The sequence below is a fragment of the Cupressus sempervirens genome, chromosome 10 (assembly GCF_028749045.1).
Source record: "Cupressus sempervirens isolate cs-2001-9-10 chromosome 10, ASM2874904v1, whole genome shotgun sequence".
Taxonomy (NCBI): Eukaryota; Viridiplantae; Streptophyta; class Pinopsida; order Cupressales; family Cupressaceae; genus Cupressus; species Cupressus sempervirens.
This window is the reverse complement of record NC_143127.1, coordinates 609,168,617-609,182,813: the sequence shown is the minus strand read 5'-3', so window position 1 is coordinate 609,182,813 and position 14,197 is coordinate 609,168,617. Positions and strand designations below refer to the sequence as shown.

The 14,197-nt window shown below is 33.9% G+C and overlaps 1 pseudogene; it reads right to left on the bottom strand.

Moving 5' to 3' along the window:
* Positions 1-11,364: 11,364 nt before the first annotated feature.
* On the bottom strand, positions 11,365-12,743 carry LOC149535325 (protein EMSY-LIKE 3-like; annotated as a pseudogene).
* Between the last annotated feature and the right edge of the window lie 1,454 nt (positions 12,744-14,197).

Genomic DNA, 14,197 nt, shown 5'->3' with positions numbered 1-14,197 from the left:
TTTCACTACTACCTTCTTTATCTTTCCTAGGAATCAAAGCATAGCACATATGCTGATGTTTCATGCCATCTAAAAACTTCCTTCCATCAACAAGACAAATCCTAGCACTGCTACATACCTTTTCACCTTCCTTTTTCATGGGCTTCAATTTGTGGAAAACTCCATCCTTTTTCAGAGAGTATGTGTTTGCATGTCCATCATGTATTGCATGTCTATCAAACTGCCATGGTCTACCCAATAATAGATGGCAAACATCCATCGAAATAACGTCACAGAGAACTTCATCATGGTAACTCCCAATTTTGAATTTTACTAAACATTGTTCACTTACCAGGACCTTATGATCATCTTTTATCCAAGAAATCTGATAGGTATGGGGATGTTTCTCCCTCTTGAGCTTCAGCTTAGAGACCATCTCTTCTGATACCAAGTTATCAGTGCTACCACCATCAATGATCACATCACAACATTTATCCTTACACTTGCATCTGGTATGGAACAAACTCCTCCGTTGTCCTGGTTCATTCTCACCACTTAGTAGGACTCTTTCATTTACCAAGGTCTCTCCTCTTTTTGCATCCTATGAATGTGATGATTGTGCATCCTCATCCACATGAGCAACCCTAGCTTGGCCCTCAGCTCTTGTTTCTGTCCTTCCTTGTTGTTGAGGGCATTCAAAGGCATGATGACCTTCTTCATTGCAATGGAAATAGGTACCATGAAAGCCTCCTCTTCCTTTTCCATGTCCTCTACCTCTTCCTCTCTGATTTCCAAAGTCTTGGTCACGGAAGCGGTTGAAACCCTCATTCCTCTGGTTCTTGCTAGTACCCTCATCTTCATTTTTCTTTTGGGTTTCATTGCAACCTCCAGATAATCTATCGCTTCCCCTTCCTCCTTGACCACACCCTCTTTGTCTTCCTTCAAACCTTTTATTCAGCTTCTCTTCAACTCGTAGGGAAAACTGGTATGCCTCTTCAACGCTGGTCATTCTTACTAGACTTAATTCCTCCTGGATGCTTGGTCGCAACCCACTGATATAACGAGCAACCTTCTCCTTATTTTCTTCTGCATGCCCTGCTCTAATCAAGATTTGGTAAAACTCCTCTGTATAGTGTTGGACTGATCTTCCTACTTGCTTTAATGTATGCATCTTCTTAAACAGATCCAGCTCGTAGTCCACAGGAATGAACTACTTCTTCAATTTGTCCACCATGCGATCCCATCTTGTGATCTTCTCCTTTCCTCTTCTATTTATTTCCAATTGAACCTCTTGCCACCAGATTTTGGTATGGCCTTTCAGTTTGGCCTTTGCAAACTTAACCCTATCTGGGTCCCTGATATCCTCATACTCAAAGTATTCTTCCAGTTCATTGATCCAATCAATCAACTCATCTGGTTTCAGATTTCCTGAAAATACACCCACTTCAATTGTAGGTCTTTTCCAAAACTTAGTAATGGCCCTAAAAATCCTTTCCTCTATAGGATTCAGAACTTCCCCATCAACTTCCTCTTCTAGTCCCATTACTTCTTCTTCATTGTCATCCTCACTGTTGTCACCTACGGCAATATTTGCTCCTCTACGAAGCTCCTCTTGCAATGCCTGTACCTGCCTTTGGAGGGCTCTAACCTCCTCAGGATTAATAGCTCTAGCCCTTCCACCATGCTCTCTTCATGGAGGCATCTTCTAACTTGAACCCACAACCACACAGTCCTGGTGCAAACTGCCTCACAGTCGGCGCTCTGTCTACACACTCAGGAAAACCAGCTCTGATACCACTTGATGGGAACACAACCCAAGAAAAGAATGGAAACAACAGAAAAGGGAAATTATATTAAATGAGAAAATAAGCTAGTATAAATAGTACAGGAAAATAAACTTCAAAACATGCCCTAAGGGCTTACAATAGCATAGATCTGGAGATAATTTCTCCTTATGGTACCTCCTCTCAAACTCTACTCGGAACTGCCTTTTACAATTCCAAAAATCTCCTTAAATAGACCTTGGAGGGTTAAGGACTAGGACTACATTCCAGAAAGTGCTAGTAGGCATCCACCAACCAAATAGAAGGTTCTAGAAGTGTCGTTAGAAGTCGGTGCAAATCTAGAAGAATCTAGAAATGGTACCTGAACTTCCAGGAGGCATAACTTTTGAACCTTAGCTCCGATTGACGAACCGTTTACATTTTCGAAAAGCTCTCAAAGCGCTCTATAGCCTTATGGAAAAGCTTCACTTGCCCCCCATTTTTCTACCCTTTTTGAGGTCATTTAATGCCCCTAACCTGACTTTGTAGCATTCTTAGGAGGTCTCCAAAACTCAAAAAATTGCAAAAACTTTCAAACCGTGGGGCCTTTTGACCTGATTCTTTTTCTGGAACGCTCTAAATCACAATTGCATTCATCTGGCCAATTCACACCTTCTAGGCCACCAAAATGATGGCCAAATTACATGCTCCTATTTTTTTTTGGGATTTTCAAATAGGCTAATAGTGGGACTGTGAGAGTTGGAACCTTTATTTGACCCAAATGGGTATCCAAAAATGTAAAGAAATGAAACAGAAACTAAGTCTAAGTACATTTTTTGGGTGACATAGGATTGCCCTTATACCTCTGGATGCTCCTGCATCAATCAATGATCAACTGATGTCCATAGCATAGAAGGATACAAATCAAATTTAGTGATTGCTACTATGATATCAAAACATTTGAGTTAGGATCCACCTAGGGTTCCCTTCAATCCAAATAAATCTCAACAAGTGTGGAGAAAGAAGCAAGTTGTCAATTTCAAACCAAATGAGCCTCATGTGCAACCCTTAGATTGGCTAACAATTACACTTCCAAGACATTTGTTGCAAAATTCAATTGGACTAATTCAGCAATCTACCTTAATATGTAAGTTTTCATCTAGCTTACTGCTCCTTTTTGATGTCAAATATTGGGCCTTTTCATCTTGGTTTTCATCTTGGCTAGGTTTAAAAGATATCTTTTATATTGACTCAAATTCTAAATATTTTGTAGCTATCTTTGATTCAAAATTATCTAGAAATTTGGTTCATAAGAAAAAAAAAAAGGTTGGTTTTGCCTCACTAGATTTTTTTCCCCTCATTACCTCTTGAGTATTGGGATCTCCAAATTATTGGAATTCTCACCAATAAATTAGGAATCTTTCTTAAGCATGATCTTATACCCTATGATCATCCACATTTGGATGTTAGAGTTTGTTTGCTTTTAGACATGCAAAAGTCTTTCCCTACACACTTGTCAATTAATTCCTAGTGGGGCTTATTGGATTAGCCATTTAAAATTTAGGATGAGCAAACAATTCAAAATTTTTGAGAAAGATTGGGTCACTTTAATACTCAATGTCAACATTGAGTCCAGGGCTTACAGAAAGTATGCTCAGATCATAACATAGATCCCAAATTATATGCTCATAAAGTTATATCAGCACCAAAATGCGATAGGGCTACTATGGATTCCTCAAAAATTTCCAACCCTTTAGAAGAACCTAAGAGTTTGGTTATTCATAATTCCACAGAAGTTAAGTTCTCTGTATTTTTTAAATTAGTTTTGTCTTTTACCCAATACTTTATAGTAGGGCCAAAGGATTTTTATGCTTCTCTACCAATAAACCTTCTTTGCATTACATGGACTTGGATGCAATGAACATTAAGCATTCACATTTATAATTTTCATTAGTTTGCAATAAAACAAGGGATGTTATCTCCAAGAATCAGTATGCAGATTGGAAAACTCATCAAATTGGAGACTAGATTGTTTCAATGATTGCTACTAATACAATTCTTGGTATTGTAGAGGAAGAAGGATTCAATTTAGGTAATCAGAAAAATAATGATCTTGATGAGTTGTTTAAAGAATTTCAATATTGGAACAATAAAGTTCCCCCATAGAAAGCTAACATTTGTAAGATTTTAGAGCTTGAAGAAACTGCATGCCAAGCTGATAAAATGACTTTTTAATTGGATTGTTTGACTAGTCATGATCCATTAGGAGTTGAGGATTGTATATATCAACAAATGGATATGAACTTAGATTCCCAATATGAGGACACAAATTTGGGGGAGACTAAGATTATTAGGTAACAATCTAACTTACAAACTCAAAACAACCTAAGATTGTTTGATCCTCATCAATTGTTTTCAATTGTTTAGTCTCCTCTATGACAACAAACTCTTAACACACCCAAATTGAGAGGTCAACCTAAGGGATCAAAGAATAGAATTGAGATTAATTCAAGTGTCCAAATGACAATAGATGATAAGTTTTTAGTTACCAAGAGAGTGATGAAGAGAAATAAAGGTTCTCCTTGTCAACAATGAAAATGAGCTCATGGAATGTCAGAGGCATTAATGCCTCTGAAAAAAGTAGGATTCACCAATTAATTGAATCCATGAAAGCTAATATTGTGATACTACAAGAGAAAAAAATTATTGCAAGATACCTTTGAAAAAACTATAGCTAAATGGCCAAGGTGGTCCTCATCACATTCTCCCAGTATTGGAGCTTCTAGTGGTCTTGTTGTTCTATGGAATCCAATAACAGTTTAGGGACACCTTATTTAGTAACATACAAATTGGAAATTGTTGAAGATGTCAAAGTTTGATGTTTCCTAAATTTTGATCAATGTGTATAATCCTATTTCTACTCATGAAAAACTTAAAATTTGGGACCAACTATCTCAGTTAATTCAAATGGAAAATTTTCACTAAGTTATCCTAGGTGGTGACTTTAATGCAATTATGAATCCAAATGAGAAAGTTGGTAGCATTTGTCCACCCCTTAAAACTATTCAAGATTTCTAAAAATTTGTGGAAAATAATGATCTCATGGACATTCAACCTTCTAATGGTAAGTTTACATGGACAAATAGAAGGTTTGGTTTTACAAAAATTGTAGTTTGGTTGGAAAAGTTTATACTTTCGCATGAATGGAAACTAAGAAATTACCACATTCAATCTGAGATTTTTTCAATGCTACAATTTGATAATTTTCCAATTTCCCTAAATATCAGTCTACTAGTATCTCTAGATCAAATTCAGCATAAGTCCTCTTTTAAGTTTGAAAGAATATGGCTATGACATCCACATTTCCTTCCACTTTTAAAACAATGATGGATCAGTGTTCCCTTTGTCTTGGATTCTAAGATGCATCAATTTTCCATGAAATTGAAACATTTAAAGAGAAGATAAAAAATTGGAACCAACATTTATTTAAGAATGTATTCAAGAAAAAAGAGGTTGTCAAATTGCAATTGGATAAAATTTATAGTAACATCATATAGCATGGGATGGATAATGATACTTATGTCAAGAAAAAAAATTTATTAACAAGAGTGGGAGGAATTTTGTAGTAGAGAGGAAGAGTATTGGAGACAAAAGTCTAGAGAAGTATAGTTAGAACAAGGAGATAAAAGTACAAAATTCTTTCATGCTTTAGCTCAACAAAACCAAGCAGCTAAATGAATCTTTCAAAATAAAGATTAAGATTTGAGTAATATTTTAACTAATGCATAGCCAATCAGAGATGAAGGTGTCAGGTTTTTTAAGAACCTTCTTGCACCAGTAGAGTATCCAATTTCCTTGCCTTCACAAGTTGAGGATTTCATTTAGAAAATACCAAAAATGGTGTCTCCCATTGAGAATGTTAAGCTCATGGCCCCTTTCACCATTGAAGAAGTTAGAGAGGTAGTATTCTCATTTCCTCCAAACAAAGCTCTCAGACCAGATGGATTTACAATGCTCTTTTTTAGAGTTATTGGGATTTTATTGGTTGGGATTTAGTAGTAGCTATTGAGGTATCTAGAAAAAATAGATCTATGATCAATTACTTTAATACTACAAACATTTTAATCATTCCAAAAATAAAGGAGCCTAAAATTTTTGTAGACTTCCACCCAATCTCACTTTGTAATATGACATATAAGATCATCACTAAATCTATTTACTTACATCTTCGTCATCTTCTTCCACACATAATTTCTCCCAAACAAGATGTCTTTGTTTTCAGAAGAGAAACAATGGAGGGAGCAATGGTAGCTCATGAAGTCCTTCATTCCATTAACATTAATTAGTCTTCCAATTTTTTAATCAAACTATCTATGCAAAAGGCATATGATAGAGTATGATGGAATTTTCTTTTCCAAGTTCTTCATAAAATGGGTTTCTCTAAATGTTGGTGTAAGTGGATAAAAGAATGCATCTCTATGGCTTGGTTTTCAATTATAATTAATCGATTAGCATCAGGTTACTTCTCTTATGTGCAAGGTGTCTGACAAGGTGATCCACTCTCCCTAGCTTTATTCATTATCATGAATGAAGCATTTAGTAGGAATATTAAGCATCATCACTTAATTGACAGCTGGAAAGGAGCAAAAATTGAGGGCACATCAATAGCCATCATGCATTCTTTGTTTGCTAATGACAAATTACTTTTTGGAGCATCACAAGTTTTAGAAGCCAAGAAGATCAAGAAAATATTAAGAATATATTCAAATGTCTCAGGGTAGAAAATTAATTCTCAAAAAATAAAATCTTCTTAGTTAATACAAACAAAGTTATATCAAACCAGATAGTGCAGATTTTGGGATTTTCTGAGTACTTTCTTCCTTCATCTTATCCTGGGATTCCATTTTTTATGGGATCCAATAAGACAAGCTTTTTGGGATGGTGTCCTTCAAAGAATTAAGAGCAAATTTATCTCCTGGAAAGTAATATGGTTATCCTTATCAGGAAGAATCTTACTTATCAAGTTAGTACTTTTAGTAATTCAAATTAATACTTGGATATCATGCAAGCCCCACCGTCAGTCCTAATAATAATTTAGAAACTTATTAGAGGTTTTCTATGGGCAGAAAATATGACAAATGAAAAGAAAATCCCACTTATTTCTCTCCAAGACATGGCACATATTCTTGCTTTAGGGATAGCTAGATTACATGATTTGAAAACAAGGAATAAAGCATTTGGTGCCAAGTTTGTCTGGAAAATGTACACTAAATCACAATCAACATGGTGTCAAATAATGTAGGAAAAATATTTAGATAACAATGATCTAGACATAATATTTTCCATGTTAGACCTCCCCCCCCCCCCAAAAAGGGTTCTGTTATTTGGGATTTTATGATTGCCTCTAGAGACATTGTTAAATACATTTCCTAGGAATTAAATTGTGGTGAGAAGAATAATTTTTGGAGAGATTCTTGGAATAGACAACCTTCACTAATCATATTTCCAAATATTCAAGAAGTTGTCTTAGCTTTAGAAGTAGAGAAGGGAAATCTTGTTATTCACTTTATAGATGTAGTATGTATTTTCTCAAGGAAAGTAATATGCAAAGATCTAGATCAACTCCCTATGATAACCAATAAAGAAAATGTTTTCAATCTATTCTTTTAGAAAGACAAGAATTTGTATCCAAGTATGAGGATCAATTACTATGGATTCTAGCTAAAAATGGTAAATATTCAATCAAAGAAGGATATTAACTTTTACAAAGAGTTGCATTGGACAAAATTCCATCTCAAGCCTATATGTTCTATTGGAACAATGTAGTGTTACCTAAAGCGGGTTTCTTTGCGTGGCTACAAATTAAACATAGGATTCTAACAAGTGATTGGTTGGAAAGGTTAAGTATTACTCCTCCATTCAAATACATATTATGTGATGAAGATTATGAATTAGTAGATCATCTTTTTGCAAGGTGTCATTTTGCATACTAGTGTTGGATGTTTGTTCTAAAAAAATAAAATTATCCCACTCCATTATAGAACAATATTTGGGATATTTTTCAAGCATGGCTGATCCTTTACCCCAATTCTTTCTTTGTGGGAATTTGGAAATGCAGTCTAGCTTTAGTAATTTGGGAAATTTGGTGGGAAAGATATAAGAGGATCTTTAGAAAAGAAGTTTCATCCCTAGACAAGGGGCTAGAGGGCATTGAAAAATTGATATTAGAAGTTACTAATGCAAGCATTAGTAGATGTAAATTTAATCCCATTATCACTTCTTGGGATGGAGGTATCATTCAGGGATGGAAATCATTATTTATTTCATTAGGAACTAGCCCTGTCAGAAGAAATCAAACAAGCATGGATAGGTCAACAATGCACTGGCAACCTCCTCAGTTAAGATTTGTGAAGCTTAATTTTGATGAGGCATCTAGAGGAAATAAGGGTTAATCAGGATTTGGGGCATGTCTTAGAGATTATAAAGGTAAATTTCTTGCAATTACAATGACACCCTTACTAGTAGGAACTAACAATATAGTAGAGGCACAATCATTACTTTCAAGATTAATTCTTGCAATAAAAGGGGAATATCAACAAGTACAGATAGAAGGAGACTCAAGTTATAGTAATAGCTTGCATCAAGTGGCAAATGTCTTCTTGGAAGCTTTAGTACATTCTACAACAAATATGGACCTTAATTTTTTGAAGTGACCATATTGCACACATATAGAAAAGGGAGTAAAGTTGAAGATTATCTTTCCAATTTAGGCTATAATGGATTCATCAACTTTACAATGCAACCATCAATACTCATTGTGTAGTATAAAGATTTGCAAATGCTAATTAACAATGAGTTAGTGGATTGCTAGAGCTAATCATTATTTATTTCCCTTAATCAAAATCATTACTTCAACACAGGGTGAAGTTAATGAACTTCATGCCAATTCACTTTTAGCCACCAAGTTTCATGGCAAATGACATCATCTAGATATGGTTAGTTCCCAAAATAGCCACATTGTGTATATAACATGAGGTGAGATCACTACAAAGATTGAATATGTTAATTATTCACATATGTGTTTGGTCCTTTGATTTTTTTGCACATATCTACAAAAGCTTGATAATTATTAAACATGCATTGGTATTATGATGTCCTCTGATAACTATTTTTATAATAGGTGACATTGTCTTCTCCACTCTCACATACCAATAGAGAATAGTGTTCTTGGTTATACTCTATCTAAAAATGTCAATACCTTTGAAGTCATGCATTAAATGTGAATCTTGTAATCAATTTCACAAGTCCTTGTTGCCCAAAAATTATCAAATTTGGATTACTCTAAATGTCAATGAAATAGTTTTGCCACTATGAATTGATGATATCATCATGGATGCAATGTTCTCAATTAATTCTCCAATGATTCGATAGGGTATTTGATAGGTAATTGGAGAATAAGTCTTATGCCCTTCTTCGAGACATTTTCTATTTCCATCAAATGTTGTTTCCATTTTCTTTTTGAATGCCATGGATTTGTTACAGTCGATCCTTCTGCTAGAAATTTTGGAGAGAAATATTTGTCTTCCTTAGTTTTGGAATGAAAATAAGCTTACAAAGGATATGTAGTAGTATAATTTATGGTCTAGTAATGCATTAGTTGGTAGTTTGTTTTAAAGGTCTCAGTTACTATGGAGGCATGAGTTCATGTTCATATGTGAAGCTTTCCAAAAATTGTTTGAAAGGCATAAGCCCCACCTTATGAAATTTTCTCTCCAAACTACTACAAGGGCTCTAGGGTATCAATTAGAAGAAAGAGTAAAGCATACTAGTTATGCCATTTTGGATATATTGTGCTTGTCTAATAAGGACTATGTTTCATAGAGCCACGAAGGGATTTCTTCAAGGATCTCGATTCAGGAGCACTCTCAATTTTAGATGTGGCATGGCTTGCATGATGATAATTTGGTTTCTAATCAGGAGCACAAGCATGGAGTAATGAATTTAATAGGTGGGGAGGTAGCCACAAGAAAAGGATGAGAATTTCCAAAATCTAATGGCCAAATTTGTCAATGGGGAAAAGAAAATATTGGTCACTCTCCTTCTAATTTGGGGTCAGATAGTAGGTTAGGGTGGGAAAAATCTTGTCTCATTCATTCTTCTTCTGATTAGGAGTGTATGTCAACTGATCTAAGGGCTACACATGGGGAGGAATGCTAAGATATGGCAGAGTAAAATTGGAAACACAAAGTTTTGACATTTTGAGATTTGTTAAACAATGTTAAAATTGATGACTTGGTATTTTAATTGCTCAAATTTTGTAAATATGGGAGGAAGGATAATTTTCATTTATATGTTTGAGCAATTAATCATTGATATAGATACTTGTAAATATCGATGATCTTTATATTTTGAGCGATGTCACGAGTAAATTTGGACTTAATTTTGATGAATTTTGGTCAAAATTTTGACCCAGTTTGGTAAAAATTTTGACCAAGTAGTTCATCGTAAATTTTCTCATCAAAATTTTAACCAACTTGCATATTGGTCAAAATTTTGATGAATACATTCATCAAAAAGTCTTTGTCTCTGGTCACTCTAATTTGCCATTTTTGGTCAAAATTTTGACCAAATATTGGTAGAAACATTTGAAGAATTGGTGGAAATTTTGACCAAATAATAGTAGAAAAATTTCAATAATTGGTCAAAATTTTGACCAATTTTTGGTGGAAAACCATGAGGAGATGGTCAAAATTTTGACCAAACTATGAGGTTTAAAAAATAAATAGAGCAGGTGAATCCCCCAAAAAATGCCTACCCATGGACTCTCTCTTAGATCATCTTCTTGGACCAAAGCAATTTTGAAAGAGGCTTGGCAATAGTTGCCATTATATAGTGCATTTTTTCAATGATTTTGAAGTTGATCTAATGGTGAGCCCTCATCTAACATCAAGGTTTCACATGAAGATCTTCCATGATAGCAAGGTTTCAACATAAATGGAATTTGAATCCTTCTTCACATGAAGGGGATATTCACAATAGGTTTGGAAAGGAGTAGCATATAGGTAGTAGGACAAGGGGAGGGCCAAAGAAATAATAAGGAAGAATTGCAAATTTCTACCTGCACAATTAGTTGGGCATATTAGTCACTTTACAAGTAACTTGTGAAAAAGATATTACAATAATCATATCCAAGTATCTACTTAACTGGCACTATAATCTTATGATAATTCTTATTCATTTTAAAGTAAATTTCAAGGAAAGCTTTAGTTGTATAGGTGGGTTATGCCTATTGCTATAAGTTTTCTCAATTTCAAATCCTTAGCAATAATGACTAATATTCAAACTTGTCATCTATACTAAAATGATAAACATAAGCCATGGATCTAGGTTTTTTAGACAACACATAATGAAAGAATGTATGCTAAAAGATACCAAAATTGTGGCATTATAATCTTTAAAACCCCAACCTTGCAAGAAAAAACACCAAGTAGAGAACAAAATATTGTGGCAATGACATTACAATATATGAAGTGGGATCTCTTCAAGTATAAGGATTTTTCAGTGGCCTTGTGTTATAACAAAAAAAAAAAAGTTTACTAAGTAGCAATATTTCACATAGATATCATAATTTCCATAAAACAACAATCAAATTATTAACATTGAACTTAAATAATTTCAATACCTTAATTGGATCATAATTGGTAATAGTAGCATCATAAAAGCTATTTTCTTCTAGCCACCTTGTCCTCACTTTCTTGCCCACAAAGGGGTCAAGAGTTGTAGCTTCACTCAAACCTAGAGGCTCTAATGGTCCTCGATTCCTAAACTATCCTCTCCCTATTGCTGGAAGAGTAGGAGGTAATTGTTGAGCCTTGATTGGGGTAGACAAGAGAGGCATTTTCTAAATCTACAGTAAACAATAGTTCTCTTTTATTATAGAACTTATAAATACTTGGAATGATTTAGAAGAAAAATATTTAAAGCAACTAAAAAAATAATAATTGAGCAAATTTAGAAATTAATTGCTCATTGCTTTGGTTTTCTTGTTCTTAGCTCCAAGAGAAACTCATCTTTTTGTTGATGATGAAGGTTGTGTTGTTGCAACAATTGGAAAAGGATGCATCATTGGATGTGGAGGCATTGGTAGAGATGGAAACACATGAGTTGTTTTTTGTTTCTTCTGTGATGCTGAAATAGTTGGAATAGGGGATGGATCATGGGTTGGTAGATCAATGCTTATTAAGCCACCTTGGTTAAGAGTTACCTATCTCCATTCTCTAATCAAACATTTAAATAACTAATAATAAACCTTTTGTCTTGTGCAAATTTTGGAGATTCTCTAGTGTTAAACAAGAAAAACTTTAAACTATAGAGATCTAACAAGGAGTCTCACAAATAACAATGTGCATAGTAGTTAATAACTTTTCATCATAAGAATTTTTCCATCTCCTTAATCAAATGAATGGAATTACCTAAAACATCAAAATGAGCACAGATTTAATTTTCCCCATAAAAAACTATTTCCTATCATTTTATGTATTACAACGAGCATGAATTGAACCTTATTTATCTCAATAAATCATCTGTATTGACTCTCCCCAAGAGTTCCCTATGCTCCTCATCAGAAACTCTAAGTTCTTTTCTCAACTTATACATCAAACCCTCTTTTGCTTAAAAAAAAATATTTTTAAAGAACCCATAAGTTTCAAGATAAAAATATAAAATTCAAGACATGTAAGTTAACTCCCTAAAATCTACAAGAACAACAAGCAAAAATGTTCTTCAAAAACAAAATAAATAGCAAGAAAAGAAAAGAAAATTAATGTCAAATAATGAAATGTGTGATAGAAGACACTGACGAGTATACGGTACAAAATAGGTAAATACCCATGTAATTGCATCTGATTGTGCCTTGAAGGGTCTAAGAACATAATGGTATGCCTCTTGTTCAAGCCAACAAATCTGAGGCTCCATATCATTTTGAATTATAGCATATGACATTGGACCTATAAAAGGTCTTCCATTCCTAGAAATCTGGCCACCACCTCTTGCTAGTCAATTTTGATGAGATGGAGGAAGATCAAATCATCTATTCCTACTCTAGTTTTAGAACAAATGCATGAAAATTTTTTTATAGTAGGTAAAATGTTTGAACATTGCAATAAGATAAAAACATATATAGCATTATCAAAAAATGCAATAGCAAGTAAGAATAAGACATGCAAAAGTATCATTATGGCCTCAAAACAAGAAATAAGAAGCAAACAATGAATTTAAAAGCTAAAAGAAAATGTTGATTGAATATCAGAGGCTTACTAGCACATATAGTGAAATTAAGGACACCAAAGAAAAGAAAAGGGAAAAAAATCACCATCGAAAAGGATCTCAAATACTTTATGAGGGTATATTTCATGAACCCACTTTGTTATAATTAAAGAAACTTCCATTATTTTCAAATTTTCCATCCTTTACTTCTAATTAAAGAAAATGCTAGATAAATATAAGTGGTTCACCTTGTGGCCCATTTAGTAAAACTGAGCACACTGAAGAAAAAAAAAGAAAAAATGGAATTTCACCCTCAGAAACTATAAACTTTATGAAAATGTATTTTGTGACCCCACTTGGTCTTGACACAGGCTAAGCTCCTTACAAAATGTACTCGAGACAAAAAAAAATCAATTTTCTTTTTTCCCACATTCATAAAATATGCAGATCATGAAGAACATATACTAGAAATTTCACAAAAAGCTGTTGTATTTTTTAGTTTTTGAAATTTGGTCATTGGTAAATTTTGTAGGGAGATATCAAATAAATGGAATATTTTGGTCATCAAATCACTGACATGCAATGGTCTTCAATTCAATTCTGCACAAAAATTTACCGACTATTGTAACTTGATCTTTTTTAAAAATGAAACTGGAAGTAGTACAAGATGATCGACAACACTTAGTGATATGTTTATGGTAGATAATCTTTTTACATCATTCATTGTTAGTTGTGAATAGTCTTGTGCCTAGGTAATAAGGTATGATCAATGCTGGATTTTCTCATTTAAAGCTTGTTTTATGATAAGCTCTAGCCTGGTATAATTATAAACTTTTTATTATAGAACTAAAAATAATGATGCAAAATTTGAATAATAACAAATAGCACTAAAAACTAATGGGGATAACTAATATTATATTGATCAATCAGCTCATGGAAAGGGGATGGTCAACACCTACTAAACTAACTAGTCCATCTATATATAAATCTCACTCACCCAATCCATGTGTTAATTTTGCAAGGACTTTTTTTATTTGTCCAACATGGACCACCATGGAATGGTGCACCCCTACACCAGTCTACTAAGGTTCTACTCATTTTGGCAACCTACCACTACCTCCAAAATATGTGATTTGGGTGAGGTTAATTAAACTCTACAAAATTAACCACAAAATGAAAAGAGTCATGAT